This window comes from Sorex fumeus, unplaced genomic scaffold (assembly GCF_029834395.1).
Source record: "Sorex fumeus unplaced genomic scaffold, SorFum_2.1 ptg000029l, whole genome shotgun sequence".
Taxonomy (NCBI): Eukaryota; Metazoa; Chordata; class Mammalia; order Eulipotyphla; family Soricidae; genus Sorex; species Sorex fumeus.
The window spans coordinates 17,019,623-17,037,782 of record NW_026606086.1 but is presented as its reverse complement, the minus strand read 5'-3'; the positions used below and the strand labels follow the sequence as shown (position 1 = coordinate 17,037,782).

Genomic DNA, 18,160 nt, shown 5'->3' with positions numbered 1-18,160 from the left:
GGGTCGGCCACGTGCAAGGCAAATGCCCTACCCGCTGTACTATTGCTCCAGCCCCAGCATGGTACTTCCCATGTAGAACCACTTGTATATAAATTTCATGACTTCATCTTTTCTAACAGCTGCGTAGTATTCCATTGTGTAGATATACCAAAGTTTTTTTTTAACCAGTCATCTGTTCTTGGGCACTCGGGTTTTTTCTAAATTTTGGCTATTGTGAACAGTGCAGCGATGAACATAGAAGTGCAGATGTCATTTTGACTGTACTTTTTTGCCCCTCCGGGATATATTCCCAGGAGTGGTATTGCTGGGTCAAATGGGAGCTCAATTTCTAATTCTTTGAGAATCGTTCATACTGTTTTCCAAAAGGGCTGAACCAGTCGGCATTCCCACCAGCAGTGAAGGAGAGTCCCTTTCTCGCCACATCCGCGCCAGCACTGGTTGCTTTTGTTCTTTTGGATGTGGGCCAGTCTCTGTGGTGTGGGATGATATCTCATTGTTGTTTTGATCTGCATCTCCCTGATGAGGGGCTGCACCACTTCCTCTCCACCTCGCCTGCCCTCACTGGCACCCTCTGCTGTGTCTGGGGCCAACAGCTGCTGCCTTCCTGGGCCCAAGTGTCTGTGTATTCCCCTCAGCACCCGACCTGCCAGCCCAGCATCCCCTCAGGTCCTGCACCCCAACCTCTGCAGGGAGACTCCTGCGGGCACCCCTTCTTCTCAGCATGGACACAGCTGGCCTGGGCCTCACCTCCCATTTCCCACTCAGAGATGCCCAACGATGTCCAGCCATGGGGTCCCCCAGGTGGCCAGCCCTGGCTGCCCGAGGGCGGGATGCCCGACTCTGCAGGGCCTGTGTCCATATCTGGGCTTCCTGCAGGGTCCTGCCTGTGCCCCACCCCAGGCATCCTAGGCCCTGTGCGGTGCGGACAGGGGTGGCTGTGGTGCCGCCCCGGGGTCTGTAGGGTGGATGTCCCCGGGGCCTCTTCCGGGGCATCCCCCATGCTCTCTGACCTGGTCTGAGCTGAAGCGCTTTGGGGTTATGTTTTTCCTTTGCTGAGTGCAGTTTGGGCAACACGGAAATTCCCAGGTCTTGTCCCGGCTCTGCACTCACCTGGGACTCCCTCCTGGTGGCTGCGCGGGCATGAGCAAGGATAGTGCTACCATGAGCCTGGGCGAGGCCCACCTGGTGCTCAGCAGGCCTGGGGAAGACTCCACGCAGAGCTGAGGCTGCACAGCGAAGCTGGTCGCGGCTGGCACTGCCCGTCCCTGCCTGGAAAACGCTGAGTTGTTCTCAAATGCCATCTCCTCCAGGAAGCCCTCCTGCAGTCCCTGGCTTTGGCGTGTCCTTGTGTGTCCTCTGCCTGCCTCCCTTCCCCCACCCCCATGGTCCCTGGGCTCCTTCCCTGGTCCCAGGTCCTGGCCCAGCCTTGGTCTCTGTGGGCGCCTGTGGTGCTGCCAGGCTCTTACCCAGCGGGTGAGATGCCCCCTGAATTCCCCAGGGTGGGGCAGGGGGCGCGGATTTGACTCCCGGCCTCTGCCCAGCCATGGGTTGTCCCAGCGGCTCCTGCCCTCCGGGGCTGGTCTGAGCAGGACAGATGGGCTTCCTGCTTGAATCTTTGCTAAGCAGCAATGGTGGGGTGCAGGCTCCTGGCCAGGGGCTCCGCGCTCATCTGGGCTTCTGAGAGCCCAGGTGGGCTGGCGTCCACATGCCCAGGCTGGACCAGGGGCATTGGGAGCCCAGGGGAAGGCAGCAGGACTAGGGAGGAAGAAGAAAAGGGGGAAGAAATGGGGGATGGGGGGGAGGAGAGAAGAGGGTGGGTGGGGACTCTCCATGCCTGCACTGTGGCCTTTAGCGCAGTGAGTGAACCAGAGACCCTGCTGGACACAGCAGGCCAGCCCCCACTGCCCACAGGCTCTGGTAGGCCACACTTGGTCTTTAGGGGAGACCCCAGCCCCTCTGTCACCCCTCCCAAGCAGCAGGTGAAAGGAAGGAGTGAAAAGAAGGAGGGTGACTTGGTGTGGGTGGGACAAGGAATGGGGACCATTCCTGCGACCCCGTGCCCCCTGTGTCCCGGCCCCAGTGAGGGGTGCTGAGCCTGCAGGCAGTCCAGGGAATGTGGCATCCAACATAAGGAGGGCTCTGGGAGGAAGCAGGCTCAGATGGCTCCCCGAGTTTGCAGCTCCCCCACTTCTAGGACAGAGGGAGGCAGAGTGCCGACCCCAAAAATTCAGAGTGAGGCCTGCAGGGAGCATTTTTCTCTCACCTCGCCAGGAGGGGAGAAACCGAGTTTGCTCAGGCAGCGGCTCTGGCCAGGAGCACGGCTCCATGCTGGGCACCCACCCATGGGGCCTCAGGGGCAGCACGGGAGCTGGGAGGGGAAGCGCCAGGACCTGTATTAAGCCTTGGCACAGCCGCTGCCTTAGCCAGCACCAGATGCTGCCCCGCTGCCTTGCATGTCCAGGGGCTACGACCGTATGGGGGCAGGACAGAGGGTGCCTCATGGTCAAGGATGAGCAACTCAACCCTGGTGAAGATGAGGCGTCACATCTGGAGGCAGAGGGGGCGTGTGAAGGGGCAGGAACAGGAGCTGGTCACCCACGCTGGTATGTGTGGGCAGGGGGGACCTGGCACTGGGGGACTGAGCCCTGAGTCATTCTCAGAAAGTGGGGGGCAGGGGGCTGGAGCAATAGCAATAGTGGGTAGGGCATTTGCCTTGCACGCGGCTGACCCAGGTTTGATTCCCAGCATCCCATGTGGTCCCCTGAGCACCGCCAGGGTTAATTCCTGAGTGCAGAGCCAGGAGTAACCCCTGAGCACTGCTAGGTGTGACCCAAAAAGCAAAAAATAAATAAAAGTGGGGGGCAGTGGGCAGAGCAGGCAGCGCTGAGTCTGGCTCCAGTGAGTCAAATGTGGGAACCCACAGGACCCCAGGGCTGCGTGGACAGGGATGTCAGAGGGAGGTGGTGCCCACCGGACCCCACCACACCCCCCAGCCCTTACCTTCTTCCCAGACACCTTCATGGCTCGAGTAGAAAGGAAGCTGGGGGGGGGGGGTCTCACACCCCTGGGAGTCCATTAAGTCTGCAGCACTCCCCCTCGAGCTGTGGCAGGGCTCCTCCACTGCAGACCTTGCAAAACATGGCACAGCCCCCCACGGAGATGAGGAGGCGCCATGCAACCTTCACCATGCAGGTTGGTGAAGCCTCTAACACCCCCTTTTCCAGACACTCAGACTCCAGCTGTCCCGGGAAGGGCTGCTGGGGGCATGTGGCAGCTCCCTGGTGTGCTGAAGGGGTGCATTTTGGGGTTGCCATTCTACCCCATTGCTGACTCAGTTTCCCTGTCCATAAAGAGGGACGTGGTGTGTTGGGCTCCAGGACAGCTAACCGCCCACCAGGCCTGCGGAGGGATGAGGGCCTGGGTATGGTCAGGGGCGGCCAGGGCTTCCTAACAGCTGGAGAGCACCCGCTCTTAGCACTTTTCTTGCTGACCCTGTAGCCCTGTAGCCTTCTAGGAGCCAAAGTCAAGAGCTGCAGACACAGCTCCCCAGCAACACCTCCTGTGTGCCCGAGTGTGAGGGCTCAGGGAGTCCACGAGTGGGGCCCCTCCGAGCAGGCGGTTCTCTGGGGTCATGCACCTCCCCTCTGCTGAGCAGCTTAGCTGGGCCCCTGGGACAGTCAGGCATGAGCCATGTCACAGCTGCGGCAACCCAGGAATGTGGAATGAGTCTGTGCTGGGGCGTATCTGTCGGCCCAGCGGAACGGCTGCCGCAGAAACCTCAGCGGTCAGCAGGTCAGAGCGGTCAGCGGGGTCAGAGCGTTCAGAGCAGAGAAAACTGGCCTTGCGCATCTGTCAGCCGAGTTACCCCCTCCCCACCCTGGACCACGCCCCATTATCAGCCCCACCCTGACCACAACCCCACCGTTAGCCTTGATTACACCCGCCCCCATCCATCCCGCCCTGGCCACGCCCCAAATTGGCCCGCCCAGGCCACGCCCACCAGCAGGTCCTGACCACGCCACGCCCCGTCCACGCCCCATGAGCCAGCCCTGGCCACGCCCCCATTCAGCCCCGCCCCGACCGCGCCCCCATAAGTCCCGCCCAGGACTAGCGCCGGGCAGGGATGGCACAAGGGTCACAGCCTCCTGCCAGGGGAGCCGGATGCAGCTCCGGGGAGCGGCGGTGACAATCTGAGTGCGGCGTCTGTGCCCGGAGCTCGGTGCCCAGTGGGCAGGTGGCCGCTGGAGGAGCTTCAGTTCCAAGGCAGAGAGCAAAAGTCGCTCCTCTTCCTCCCTCAGGACACGGGGGCAGATTCTGAGCCTTCAGTTGGTCATCACCCAGGGCTGTGCACGGCCAGAGCGTCTGGGGGCGGGGGCTGATGTCTGGGCGGGGGTATCTGGGTGGGGACATCCGCGCGGGCGTTTCCAGTGTTCCCAGCTCTGCCGGGGGTCCTGACTGCCCATCAAGCCCGTCCCCTCGGGTCGGGAATAAGAGCAAGGCGGCAGGACAGTGGGTGTGGGCCGCGGTGGACCTCCGTCCAAGGTGGGTCTCTCCCCCAGGCTTGGCCGGAGCCTCGCAGGGCTCTCAGCCCCGTCTGAGGGCAGACTGGCCGCGTCAGCCCCGAGGCACGAACCAAGGGCGTGTTGGAGCCTGCAGCCCACAACTGTGCTTCCCTGGGAGCAGAATCCCGGGGCGGGGGGTGGGGTGGGGGTGGGGGTAGATGGGGGGAGGGGAAGGCCAGCGCCGTGGACGCGGGCAGCACCGCCTTTGGAGGCCGCCGCCAGCTCAGGCGCTGCTTGCCTGAGCCTCAGCTGGGAAGGGGCCAGGAGTGAGGGGGGCCCAGCACACACCTGCAAGAGGGGCATCTCCACCATCGTCCTGAGCGTGGTGGGTACCGGAGGCAACAGAACGAGACCTCTCGGCATCCCGGGCCGTCTTACTCCTCGGGGTGCAGGGGTGGGGAGTGACCAGGTGTCGTCTCTGCCTCCTGATGTCCTTCCCTGGGGGAGTCCAGCCCCGGTGGGGCCATCCCTGGGGGTCCAGGTGTGGGAGTGGCACCTGTCGTTGCTCAGTACAGCTCCCCTGTTCCCCTGCCCTGCCCCACCCCCACGGCCCCAGGCAGCGAGCCTAGGGCACCCCCACACCCCACTTCCCTCCCATCTGGGACCAGAACAGCTTCCCACGACTCCCAGCTAAATAAACATGAAGCTCTGCTGGTCCAAGCTGCGGGTCCAATTCACTCTCGTCATTTTTCATTCCGAATGAAATTAAGCTCCCGAGAGCAGAAAAGAACCCTTTTCTGAGGAGGAAATGCATCACCGACTCCCTCCGGGGAGCGTGATCTGACATGGAAGTTTTCCTGTACCTCGTTCAGCCGACACAGCGCGGCCCCGGCGGCCCCCTGCTCCCAGCTGTGTCTGCAGTCCGGCTTCTGGCCGAGTCCTATTTGCAGGATGCCCCTCCCTGTGTCCCAGGCTCCATCCCTCTGCTTCCCCAGCCGGCCTAGAACTGCGTGGGTCAGGGATAAGGCGGAGGGCCGTTGGTCAGCACTCTCCAGGAGCAAACAAAACTCCAACCCAACCACCTCTGGATTAATAGCCCTTCCCGGCCCCTCACACCCTAACAGATTTGTCTCAGCAGTCTGAGACCAGAGGGCTGGCTGCCCGGGTAGCCCATGCCTGTTTATTTCCCCAGGGGCCGCTCCTCCAAGGATCTCCCACACCCAGGCACACCCAGAGGAAGTCCTAGTGTGACTTCAGCACCTTTTGATGTATTATAAGCCCTGAGGTTGTTGAATCCACAACCACCCAAGTCATCCTGTCCATGATTGTTGGGGGAGCGACTACACCCCAATACTGCAGGAAGGTACTCCTGCCCTGTCCCCTCCCTGTCCCCGTGGCTCTCCATTCACAATACCACTGGACACTCAGGGTTGAATGACCCCACACCCATGTGAGCTGGGCAAAGAACCAAGTCCTTGCCAACCCCTAGCCCTCAGGTGTAACGGGGCGTGGTCTGGGCACCCCATGCCCCTTCCATGCTGGCCACGCCCTCCTGAGTGACCACGCCCCCTTTCCAGTAGCCCTTCCTGGCTCCAGTGCTCTGACTTGATGCTGTCAGCTGTGGAAAGCCCTTGCGCACTGCAGCGTGGAGCAGGGCTCCCCGCTGCACGCACGCACACACACACACACACACACACACAAACACACACACATTCATACCAGCTCCAGCCCTGGGCTTGAGCTGGCTGGTGGGCAGCTGCATGCCCCAAGCTTGCACTGAGGCCGTGCCCAGGACAGGCGTGCTGCCCCTCTAAGAGCTCGTGGGGCTGCAACTGTGGGTCCCTGAGGTGCTCCAGTGAGCTTCCATGACTGCATGTTCACATGTGTGTACACGTGTGTGTAATGTGGATCTCAAGCCCGACTACTGGGCTTCCTACTCTTGGCGCCTTCATCTCTACGTTTATGAGTCAGCATGTGACTTAGTGTTATCCCATGACCTGGCATGTCATCTGTGACCTGACGTGTCATCTGTGGCCTGACATGCCAGCTAGGACCTGACATGCCCTCCTGTCAGCTGATGGGCCATCCTGTGGCCTGATGTGACATCCACAACCTGACGTGTCCTCCCTCTGTCATGTGATGTGCCATCCGGTGGCCTGACATGACAACACCTACTCTCACCCCCACTGACTGCCGTGCAGGTCGTTCCTGAGAGCCGTGTGTGCACATGCTGTGTGAGAGTTCTTTCTTAGCCTCGTGTGTTGCCTCTGGAGAATGGGCACACAGCAGCCCTGTGAGCTATTCGTGAAGCTGAGGCAGACCATGGTCGACCGTGGTCGCTTCCTTGGGAGGCATGGGGCCAGGGTGTTGGCCCTGTGCTGGCCTGTCCCTCCTCTGTGTCTGGAGCTGACTGCCGAGCCCCCCTGTGTCCTGCCAAGCTGAGGGCCTGCCCCGAGCTCTGTCCACAGTGCTCATTCAGGGCAGGAATGGGGACAAGTGGGTTCAGCCGTGGACCTGGGCAGGGCAGGTGAGGGCCAGCAGCATGGGCTGGGACGGTCAGCCCGGTCCCCCTCATGCAGGCCTTTCGGGACATTGTGGGGGCTCCTGCCAAAGGCAGGGCTGGGTGGACGTGGCTCTAGCTGCACCCCGGGCATTTTCTGGGCATCCTGAACCTGAGCTGGAGCCCAGAGCGGGGCAGGAACTCTTTCTCCCGGCTGAGCCCCTACACCCCAGGGCTGGAGAGGGGTTTGGGAAGGGGGAGCCCCAGCCTTGAGCTGACCCGCCTCTTAGGTTCTGGGGAGCAGTTCTGCTTCACACATCCCATGTGGCCACACCCCCAGAGCTGGTTTGTGAAACTTGGGGTCTCTGCTCCCCCAGCCCAAAGACTGGGCCAGAGTGTGGGCGCCACCTCAGCAGTCTGCTCCCGGGGCTTGGCTCTGATGTTGTGCCCAGGGCACTGCCAAGGCAGCTGTCCCCTCTGGCACCCAGCGGGAGCCATCTTCAGGCACAGGGCCACCAAGGGCACAGGGCCAGGCTGAGATCTGGACATGGTGGAAGGGAGCCCAGCACTTCCTGCATGCCCAGCTCCCTCCATTCTCCCCTCCCTCCTCCCCTTATTCTTTTCTGCTCTCCCTCCTTCTATCCCTCTTACCCACCCTCCCTCCCGCCCTTCCCCTCCTCCTCTCTCTCTCACTCTCTCCCCCCCTCACCTCCCCTACCCCCACTTCCTCCACGGGGGGCTTCTTCTCAGCCCTCCCAAGACTGCCCCCATAGCTCACTCTGACCCCTACAGGAAGCTTTGTGACCCGCACAGGGGCAGTGCCAGCTGCCCTGCCCTGCCAGGCGGCTGGCAGGGGCAGGCCTGGGAGAGGCTCTGGAAAGCTGTACTCCTGGCAGCCCCGTGTTGGTGGTGCGGAGCCCGAGCTGCGGGTGATTTATGGTATTTCGGGAGCTGGATATGGGAATGGCTTCTGGTCTCTAAATTAGTCATGAACTCAATCCCACCAGCACAATTAGAACCCTCAGCTAATGATTATTTATGGCGTTTGGAATGCGTATTAACCCGATTATATTAAATATTAAACTAAATTGTAATACTTATATCTGTATTTACAGTACAAGGTACAGGGTGAGCTGCCGCCCCCACCCCCATGGTGCCCTTGGAGGCCGAAGAGCCTGGCAGGGGTCGCGCAGGGCCAGATGGCAGGCCAGCAGACCGAGGGGGTCGCGCCCAAGCCCCTGGGTAGGGGGCAAGGGGCGGGAGGGGGGCAGCCTCCCAAGCCCAGAGGGCTTCCCTTGGACATCCGGGTCAGCTCTCAGGCCTACCCTGTCCCCTGCGGCCAGCCCATCTGGCAAGCAGCACTTAGGCTGCGGGGGCACGGGGTGACGGCCGCCCACGGCAGGGCTGCGAAGGGTGGGGGTCGTGGTGGGACAAGCCTGAGCGCTCGGGAGCACCGCGGACCTGAGTGCGAGGTGCGCCCCTCTTTCCCAGCCCCCAAATCCCTGCAATGGAGACTTGGAGCAGCGAAGGCAGCCCGAAAGTGGTGGCCGGGCTGCGTTCGCGGCACAGGCCTGGTGGACACGTCTGACTACCAGAGCAGCCGCCCGAGGGCTGTGCCGGCAGCCAGAGGGCAGTGCCACCCACTGCCCGTCAGCTCTGGCCCTGAGCGCTGCCCCTGGAGACAGCCGCTGTGCCGCAGGGACGTCGGGGCGGGCTTCGGCCCAGTCCGAGGTGCCACAGGTCCAGTACTTGTTGCAGCCGCCCACCAACACACTGGCCCCGGCTCACAGCGTGGCCAGAGGTCCTTGCACCGCCGCCCCCACCCCCCGACCCCCCAGTCTCGGCTCCAAGCACGTGGTCCAGGGCGCAGGGCCTGGGGTGCTCCCGCCTGCCTGCCTCCAGCGCCCGGTAGGGGGCAGCACCGGCTGCCTTGGGAGCGCTGGCCCCACCCAGATGGCAGCCACGCCCACGTCTGCATAAAGCCACGCCCATTTCCATGGCAGACCCCGCCTCTTCTGGGGCAGCACTGTCCAGGGCTGGGAAGCAGGTGGTCGGGTGGCCGAGGTAGGGGACGCGGGGCCAAGGCGATGGCTCAGCGGGCCGGAGCACTGACCTCCGGGATGGAGGCCGGTGTTCCAGCCGCAGCACCACGTCCCTGAGCACAAAAAGAAAGATTCAGGCAGGGGACTCTCAGGCACTGAGCTGAGTGACTCGCAGGCCGGGATCTGGGGGCGGCAGGTGGGCGGTCAAGTGTATGCAGACTGTTTCCCTGCTGGTGCGAGAGCAGAGGTCGGCTCCCCGCACCTCCGACCCTGCCGTGCCAGCCCAGGATGCACATGGAGGCCCCCACCCCGCCAACTGGACGACCAACTAGAGGGTGCCCGCGGCGACCTTGGCGCGCTCTGCCCCCCACCCCCGCAGGCCAGTGCCCTGCATGCGGGAGGCCTTGCTGGGCCACCCCGCCCGCTCAGCAATCCTGTGACCCCGTGTCTGGCTGGCAGCTAATCTGGGGCGCACCTGTGCTAAGTCAGCAGCCTGGGAGGAGAGGGGCCCACAGGACGCCAGGGGGATGAGTTGGCTCCCCACTAGCGGCTTCTCACTCCTCGGCCCCCAACAGTACTGGGACTAGGGGGGACTCGGAGCGGGGAAGGGGCAGGGGTGCCCAATGCTGGGAGCTGGCTTCAGACACAAAGGGCAGATGTACCCCTGGGGGGGAATGGAGGGGGGCACTCTGTGACAGGGCACCCCAGGAGGAGGCAGGAGGCAGAAACTGATGGGCCCACCAGCGAGGATACCCCTGGCTGAGAGAGATGTCCACCCACAAAGGGGCCACAGCCCCAGATTCCCCCGGACGATGGTGCTGTCCACGCTGAAGTGAAAGGACAGAAGGGACACCCCACGGGACAGGGGAGGGATGTTGGCGTCTCAGCTGCCCATGCTGTGTGCCTCTAGTTAATGGTCACATTCACTGTCATGCCCACTCTCACAGTCGCACCCACGTTCAGAGTCACACTCAGTCATTCACAGCCTCGCCCACACTCACACACTCACACTCAGTCTACCCTCACACAGTGACACTCACAGCTTCACACAGTCGCACTCAGTCACCCCCTCACAGTCATAGTCATACCTTCACAGTCCCACTCACATTCACACTCACAGGCCTCACAGCCACGCTCACTCAGTCATACCTCATACTCAACAGTCACACTTACAGCCTCACTCACTCGGTTTACCCTCACACAGTGACGCTCACAGCCTCACACAGCCACACACTCAGTCACACCCTCACAGTCCCGCTCACAGTCACACCCACAGCCTCACACACTCACACTCAGTCCTGCTCATGCTTACACTCATGCTCACTAGTCACCCAGTCGGGTCCCAGGGCAGCCCCTGGGAAAGCCCTGATATGGCTTGTCCCCAGCACAGGACTGGTGGCACATTTGAATGAACATTTTAATTCCTGCTGTTGAGTGAGCTGGAGGCTGAGTGTGTCTTGAGCCCCTGGGACCCACACCCCCAGAGGCTCTGGTCACCTGTCTAAGGCTGCCTGCATGCTTCTGGGCCCCTCCCACCCGCTGGGGAGTTAACACGCTTCCCTGCAGCCCGCGGCCGCTGTGCGCTTGGCGTGGGAGTGGATCCACCTAATGGGATGAGAAAGCATCAAATAGCCGTGAGCTCGGAAGGGACTCGGAAACTAAGCCCTTTCTGGAAATTGGAAAGTCGCTAACCTCAGCCGGGGAGGCCCCGAGGTAATGAGGTCAAGCCGCCTGCCCGAGTCTCTAAAGGGAACCTGCCTCTGGAACTCGCCAGAACGCGCTGGAGTTAATCGAGTGGCGGCGGCTCGGCCACTGGGGACAAGATTCGCCTGAGTTTTCAAAGAGCCTCTGCTGTGTTGTGGAGACCGTCAGCTTGGCCGCAGCCCAGACCCCCGTTCCCTCTGAGGCCCGGCCCCAGACCCCGAGACGGCTTGTAATCGCGGAGCCTCAGGCCTGGTGCTGGGAGGTGACATTCAGCTGGAAACTGCATCTGGATGCAGTGCGGGTACCAGCACGCATGGCGGCTGCTCACAGGGCTAAGTCCTCCCGCAGCCTCCCCCTGCACAGGGCAGAGGGTTCTCCCCCCTGCACCATCCCCCCACACACACACACTCCCCTGAGGCTGAGTCTGGTGTCCAGGCGGTTCCTCTGTTTATACCCACTTGTCTTCTGCTCCCAGGACAGACACTACCTGGCAAAGCCTCACCTATCCCCACACCTCCAGGCCAGAGGGGTCAGTGGCCAGGGAGAAAGCATGGCAGTGCTGCCCCCACCTGCCCTCTTACTGGGAAGTAGGAGCAAAGAGCGCAGGCTGCGCCGGGTGGCACGCGGGAAGAGCTGCCAGCAGGCCGGACAGCGCCCGAGTCCTGGGCAGATGGGGGGGCTGTTGCAGCAGCTCTGGTACTGCGGGAGTCTTCACCTCTCCTGTAGGACTCCAGAAAGGCCGCTTCCCCCGGGCCCCATCAGGACCCGGCCTTGTCTTTAAAGGGTCGCCCTGCGCTCTCTCTCGTGCACACCAGGCATTTGACTGACTTCTGCTGTGCAGCGGGCACCTTCATGACCAGAGAGCTAGGGAACAAGGCTTCATGTCACAGTCCTGGGCTGGGGCAGGGCCGCAGCAGCACTGGGCATCTTTGCTACTTCCCAGGTGATTTCACCTGGCCAGCCCAAAGAGACTGAAGTCATGGAACACTTGGGTCTTGGCCTCCTCGCTGCAGCCCCGCCCCTGCCCAGAGCCCCGCCTCCACCCCATTTCCTCCCAGAGCGGCCCCCTCCCCGAACACTTTGGGGCCAGCCCTGAATGCTACCGCTCCACAAGGAGTAGAGCTTGGCCAGAAAAGGCTTTGGGGTCAGCAGAAAGCTTTTCCAGCACTGTGAACAAGTAACATAAATTTAAAGTGCTAGAGAATTTACAAAGTGCCTATAAAATGCCCACATTCGCTTGGATTGCTCCTTAAAAGTGCTGGCCTCGGTCCAGCAGGCAGGCTGGGAGGGGAAGGGAGGAAATCACGGCAAGTTCCCTCCGCTGCGGCGCTGCTGGGTGGAGCAGTCGGAGTCAGGAGGGCCCTGTCGGCCCGAGCGAGTGCTGGCGTCCCACAGCAGAGACACCGGACCCGCAGTGCCTCTGCTCATCCCTCACAGGACTTCCCCCCTCCCAGCAGTGGTGACGCTGGATGTGAGTGAGGGGAGCAGGGGGCACGGGGACACAGCTGCTGACCCAGTGCGGTGCCCTGACCTGCCTGCTGCTTCCTCCTAGGGGTGGCTGTGGGGCTCAGAGCAGGTGGTCTTCACACACCCACTGAGCAGAGTTTGCCCCATCCAGGCTACTGCGTGCCCACCGCTGCTATGCCCTGTGGCAGGGGCCTGTCCACCCTGCTCAGAACCAGCAGCCTTGCCCAGTGCCCGCTCTGGCTCCTGGGCTTCTCGCGGCCAGCTCCTGGTCAGTGCCAGAAGACCCCCACTCCCTAACACGCCGTTTCAGCCTCCTGTGACCACAGCCGCCGCCAGCCTCCTGGTGCACCCGCCCACTGACCCTGAGCTCAAAAGGCCACGTCCATGGTAGAACTCAGCTTGGCTCACCCAGGGTTCCCCATGGGTTAGGGCCACTCGGGCTCCCTACCTGTCCCAGTCTCTCCACGGCCCTGGGACCTCATGCCTAGGACCCCCATGGGCTGCACCTGCCCATCCACAGCGTATGGCTGCCCCCATGTAGCGGGCTGACCGCTGTTCACCTCTCAGGGAAATAGGGGCGCTCTCTTGGCTACGTCCCTTGGCCTCACCCTGCATGGGCTTGGCTGCCCGCTCTGTGCCCTGGAAGCCCCTCGGCCAGTGAGGACAGATCCCACGGGCAGTGGTGGCCCAGGACCTGCCTGGCACCCACCCCACCCCTCAACCCAGGATGGCGCAGTAACAGGGCAGAGTCTACACAGCAGGGCTGGGCTTCTGTGTCACGGGCTGCGCAGCAGAGGGGCCCAGAGGGACCACACAGGTACCTGCACCAAGACACACACATGCATGCATAAACATACTAACACGTGCAAATGCAAATACCAGTACACGCCAGCCTCGTGCAGGGCTGCCCAGAGAATTCTGACAGTGCAGGTCTGAGCCGGAGTCTGGGCTGCAAAGCCACACGCAGCCCCAAAGGCGGGCAGAACCGGCCCCAGGCAGGGCAGAGCTGAACCCTTAGTAGTCTCAGGGTGACAGAGACAGGACCAGCCCTGTCTCCTCACCTGGCGTTCGCGTTCGGTGCTAATGAGCCAGGTGAGCCTGGTGTCAACCAGGCACGAGCAGGTGAGGTCCCTCTGGAGCTGAGTCTTCACCGGGAAGCCACATGACCCCCCCAACTCTCTGGGAGAGATGAAACTGGCCTGACATACTCAGGGACTATTCCTGGTTCTGTGCCTGGGGGCCCCTGGCGCAGTGCTGGGACTTGACCCCACCCAGTGGCTCTGAGGTTTTGCAGTCTCCCCCGGCGGGCATCTGGGCCCTCACCCTGGCCGCTGCCCCCTGCCCTGCCCAGTTTCCAAGCTCCACACTCGCTTGCAGCTGCCTGGTCTGCCCTGAGCTGTCAGCGGAGGCAGGAAGGCTGCGCCTAGGCTGGGCTCGTTGGCATCTGGAGGAAGGGGGGCGCCGGTGGCTGGAGTGCTCCTGAGTCTCCTTGGGAATGTCCAGTGGCATCCGGGCCTTCCACAGAGGAACTGGGGGGCCACACTCGGGGTGCCCCCAACGTAAGCTGCCGGTACGCCACCAGGCTCTAGCCACATGACCAACAGGCCAGCAGGATAGTGGGGTGGGTGGGGCGACTCCCGGCCCGGGTGGGTGCTGGGTCCTCGGGGGTCACTGCAGCATCCACACACATCAGTGGCCTCTTCTGCAATGCTGGTGACTGGGCACAGGGTATCACAGGGGGTGCTAGCCCCAGTGAGTGGTGCCTGCGCCCCCAGGAGCCACTCCCGACATGCGCGGTGCTGGGCTCGGGTCTGGCTGTCTGGGTCATGCCCGCTGGCCCCCACCTGTGTCACATGCTGTCGACCTGCGGCCCTGCCCCTCCCACCAAGAGCCCCCCGCCTCGCTCAGTACCCTCAGGACCCGTAGCCCAGCTCCAGCTGCCGGCCTGTGTGGCCTCAGCTCCTCGGGTGGGCATGGGAGGAGATGCCCACGGGCCTGGGCCGTCTCCCAGCAACAACATCTGTGTAGGGCCTGCAGGGACCCAGCCCTGGCAGGGGCGGTGGCCCCCGGAGGTGGTCCTCCTTGGAAGACGGGGTGCACGCAGGGCGCGGATGCGCCCCCTCCCCCAGCGGCCCGAGGGGTAAGTGGAGCAGGTTTGCACCCGGCTCCCGGCCTGTCGCTCATTAAAGTAAATGAATTATTGATCCGGCTCCAGGCTTTTAGCCGGTGGCGCCGCGCCATCCCCGGCCGCGGGGAACCTGCTGGGGGTGGGGAGTTTTTGTTTGAATATTTCCTTCGAGTTCCTTGGCCTTGTAATTAAAGTGGATTCACACGAGAAACGAAGGGTCGGCTTATGGGAACAGATGCTCCACGGGCGAGCGAGCCGGCCTCCGGGTGGGGGACCCGAGGACCCGAACCCCATGACCAGCCTGAGGGCCTGCACACCCCTTCCTCAGCCCCGGACCACCCAGGGCATAGCACCCAGTCTGGAGAGGACCGTGACCAGCAATGACTGGGCCGGCCGAACCTCAGGCCTCCAGGGGCGGCTCCCAGGAGAGGGGACAGCAAGAGGGACAGAAAACCCCAACAACCCCTGGGCTGCCCCAGCCTGAGGAGCTGGGTGCACAGCAGGGAACACTGAGCTAGGAGCACAGAACAGGGAGCCCAGCCGGGAGCACTGAACAGAGCAGGGAGCACGGAGAAGCCCGCAAAGGCCACTGCCCACTCCTGACCTCCGCCCTGGTTCCAGATGGTGGCGTCACCTCAGAGAGCAGCAGAAGCTGGTGCTGGGCACGGGGTGACTTCCTGGGGGAGAGGGAGTCACCAGGGCCCGTCCTGTCCTGCCGGATGGCCCCAGTTCCCTTCTGACCCCAACAAACACAGTGGGTGACCAACAGGCCCAGCTGCCCTGGGGACAGATTCAGGTTTGGGGTGGGACAGGTGGGCCTGAATAAGGTTTGCAGGAAAGGCCCAAAAAGAAGCTTCTGGGGTCCACCAAAAAGGTGGGCAAGGCAGATGCAGCCAGTGGGCAGGGAATGGAGGCCATGCCAAGAGGAACAGGAGAGAAGGAGGGAGAAAGGCAGAGGTGAAGGTAGACGGGAGGGGGCAGGGAGGACATGGCTGTGACCCGCCCTGGAGAACAGCGTCTTCCCCGTGTGACAGGTCATGGTCGCCTGCAAGGCTGCCCCTGAGCTGTGGCAGCCGCTTCCTATGGGGGCCAGGACCTCTGGGGTCCCCCTTTTCCACCTCAGTCTGGCCTGGCAGAGCCCTGAGTGTGGGGGCCTGTGCAGAGGCACAGACATCCCCGATAGCCCCCCTTGCCACGGCCCCTGGCAGGGTTCTGTGCTCATGCCCGGGGCCTTGCTCTCCTCAGACGGGTGGTTGGCGCCAGAGCCTCCCCCAAGTGCTCATGAGCATGGAGGGTCTCGAGGTCCCCCACAGAAGCTCCTGCAGAGGAGCCAAGCGGGGAGGCAGGACAAAGGTCCCCGTGGAGATAAGAACTGAGGGGGACAGCTGGAGGCAGGGCCAGGAAAGTTGGGGGGCGTCTGGGAGCTTGTCCTGAGTGGGCAGTGGGCTACCCTGGCTGGGAGACCAAGACACCACCTGTGTGCAGTGCCCTGGCTCACCCCACTAATGGCACCGGCAGCATGGCCCCTCGCTGTCCCCGTTGCCTGTCAGACGAGGGCCTGGTAGGTTCATGTCCTCCCTGGCTGCAGGTCCCCCCAGGGGCAAGGAACAGGGTGGGGGAGCAAGACCCCCATCACACAGCCCCCTTGCCAGCTCTGGGGGCGAGGGGTCCTGGGAAGAGTTTACTAGCCCTGAAATGGATAAAAAGTGAGTCAGCTGCTCCTAGAGGGTCACCTGGGACCACACTTGGTGGGTCAGGACTGGGGGTATCTCAGAAGCACCAAGGTCCCTCCAAGCCTAAAGCTGTGCCACTTAAGACCACCTCCTCCGGGGTCTGAGCCATAGTAGTGGGGCGTAGGAGGGCGTTTGCCTTGGACACCCCATAGCCCCCCACCCCCGAGCCCGCCAGGGGTGATCCCTGAACACAGAGCCAGGGTAAGCCCCAAACCCAAACCAAACCGGCTCCTGCCCCCATGCTGGGTGCTGGGAGGGGGGGGCGCTGAAGGGCCGGCTGGGGAGGCAGGTGTCACTCAGAAGGGAACAGACAGGCCGGGGGGTGAAGGGAGGGGGGGGGGAGAGGTCTGCGATTCCGATTGGCTGGCGGGAAAACCTACCTCCAATAGGCTGGCAGGAACTCTTCCCTTGATTGGGTGACTGGGAAACCTTCCTTTGATTGGTTGACTGGGGAACCATCTTCTGATTGGCTGGTGGGAAGCTTTTTCTGATTGGTTGACGAGAAGCCGTCTGTGATTGGCTGACGGGAAGCCTTCTCTGATTGGCTGGTAGGAAGCCTTCTCTGATTGGCTGTCGGGAAGACTTCTGCAGCCTCCGCTGGATTTCTGGGCAATGACGGCAGCGCGTGTGAGGCCCCCAGGAGGACATGGGGGTGGACTCTATCGTTATTGGTGCGCTATCTGCTGGCCCCGCACTGATGGTTACCCCGGGGCCAGAGGGGCGTTCTTGCAGCCCCGCCCCCAGCAGGGGCCCTGGACCCCTTGGGCGGGGTTCACTGGGGTCCAGCTCATAGGCTGCAGGCTGGAGCGGGAAGGTGGTCCCAGGACGTGTGTGGACACAGAGCCGGTGCTACACGGCAGAGAACAGGCCTCGGGTGGCATGTGGGCTTGGAGACTCTCCGCGGCTCCTGGGGACACAGGGCGGCCCCCACCCAACCTGCGGCAGGACCTCGTGGATAAACATGGGGAACAGCGACCTGGGGGTCCCTCCGGGCACCCTCTTGGGCTGGGGCGGTTTTGCTCCTGGAAGAGACACTGCAGTGCCTGCCCCTCTGAGCTTCTTCCCTGGCCTCTGCCCATGAATCCAGCGCAGGTCGGAGGTCAGAGGCCCCTCCAGGGCCGCAGACCCGCCTGCTGCTCCCAGCATCTTTCCCGGGTTCTCCGGCCACCCCTGGCCCACGCTGTGTCGGCTATGAGCGCTCTCCTTTTCTGCGCTGTTTGGGTGAGACCCGGCCCAGGGGCCCAGCAGGAGCCCGAGTGGGCCGCGATTCTTGTCTGGGGGAATCTGTGCTCTGCTGCTGCCGTAGCAGGCGCGAATGCACTGGCGATCGCCGGTAATCCTCAGCGGGGCTTCACAGGGTGGGGACCAGTTCCCCGGCTCTGTGGATGAGGGGGCCGAGATGGCTGGAGAACCAGTTACCAGGGGAAGGTTTACAGCCTCCAGCTCCTGGGAACGCTGGGCTAGGTCAGCTGGGCTAGGTAGGAACATCTGGGATCCCTGTGGACCCTTCCCCCGTGCCCCTTCCTTAGGCGTCCCTTCTGTCTCTGAGCAAGTCTGGGCACCACGGTCACCTCACAGGGCGAGGCTCTGCCCTCTGCCTGTCGCCCCTCCCTGGTGCTGGGGGCAGGGCAGGCCGAGGGGACCTTTCCCAGCTCCTGGAGCTGGGGCATTTCCAGCCCCTCCGTGCATCTGTCCCCGCACCCCCTCCGCACTCCTAGCAGGTGATGCTCTTCACTCTGCAGAGAGGCTGATGGAGGCAGAGTTCTGAAAAGTCTCAGCACGGGGAGCAGGTTGGTTTCTGAGGGGATTTGCTCAGGAAATGAGATTCCGCTCATTTCCCCCAGGAGAGGGCCAGGGGAGATTTACTGACAGCCGCACCCGCTGTGAGAGCTGCCTTGGAAGCCTGCGAGAGGCGGGTGTGCATGTGACCCCCATGGCCCCCACCTGGGCCGACCCTGGGGCCACCCGCTCCTGCCCCACCCCCCAGAGGCCTCATGAAAGCTACAGCCCCCTTGGCCCTGTGTGACCAGGACAGTCACTGCCTCTGAGTGCAGGCATGTGGGGGAGGCAGCAGCCGAGAGACA

The 18,160-nt window shown here is 62.9% G+C and overlaps 1 protein-coding gene across 1 annotated transcript in view; it reads right to left on the bottom strand.

Moving 5' to 3' along the window:
• Window positions 1–1,259: 1,259 nt before the first annotated feature.
• PGS1 (phosphatidylglycerophosphate synthase 1) overlaps window positions 1,260–18,160 on the bottom strand; it is a 305,261-nt gene continuing 288,360 nt past the window's right edge. The window contains exon 10 of the mRNA XM_056115767.1: window positions 1,260–1,273. The gene's annotated coding sequence lies outside the window, so the exon portion shown is untranslated. The remainder of the gene's footprint in view (window positions 1,274–18,160) is intronic.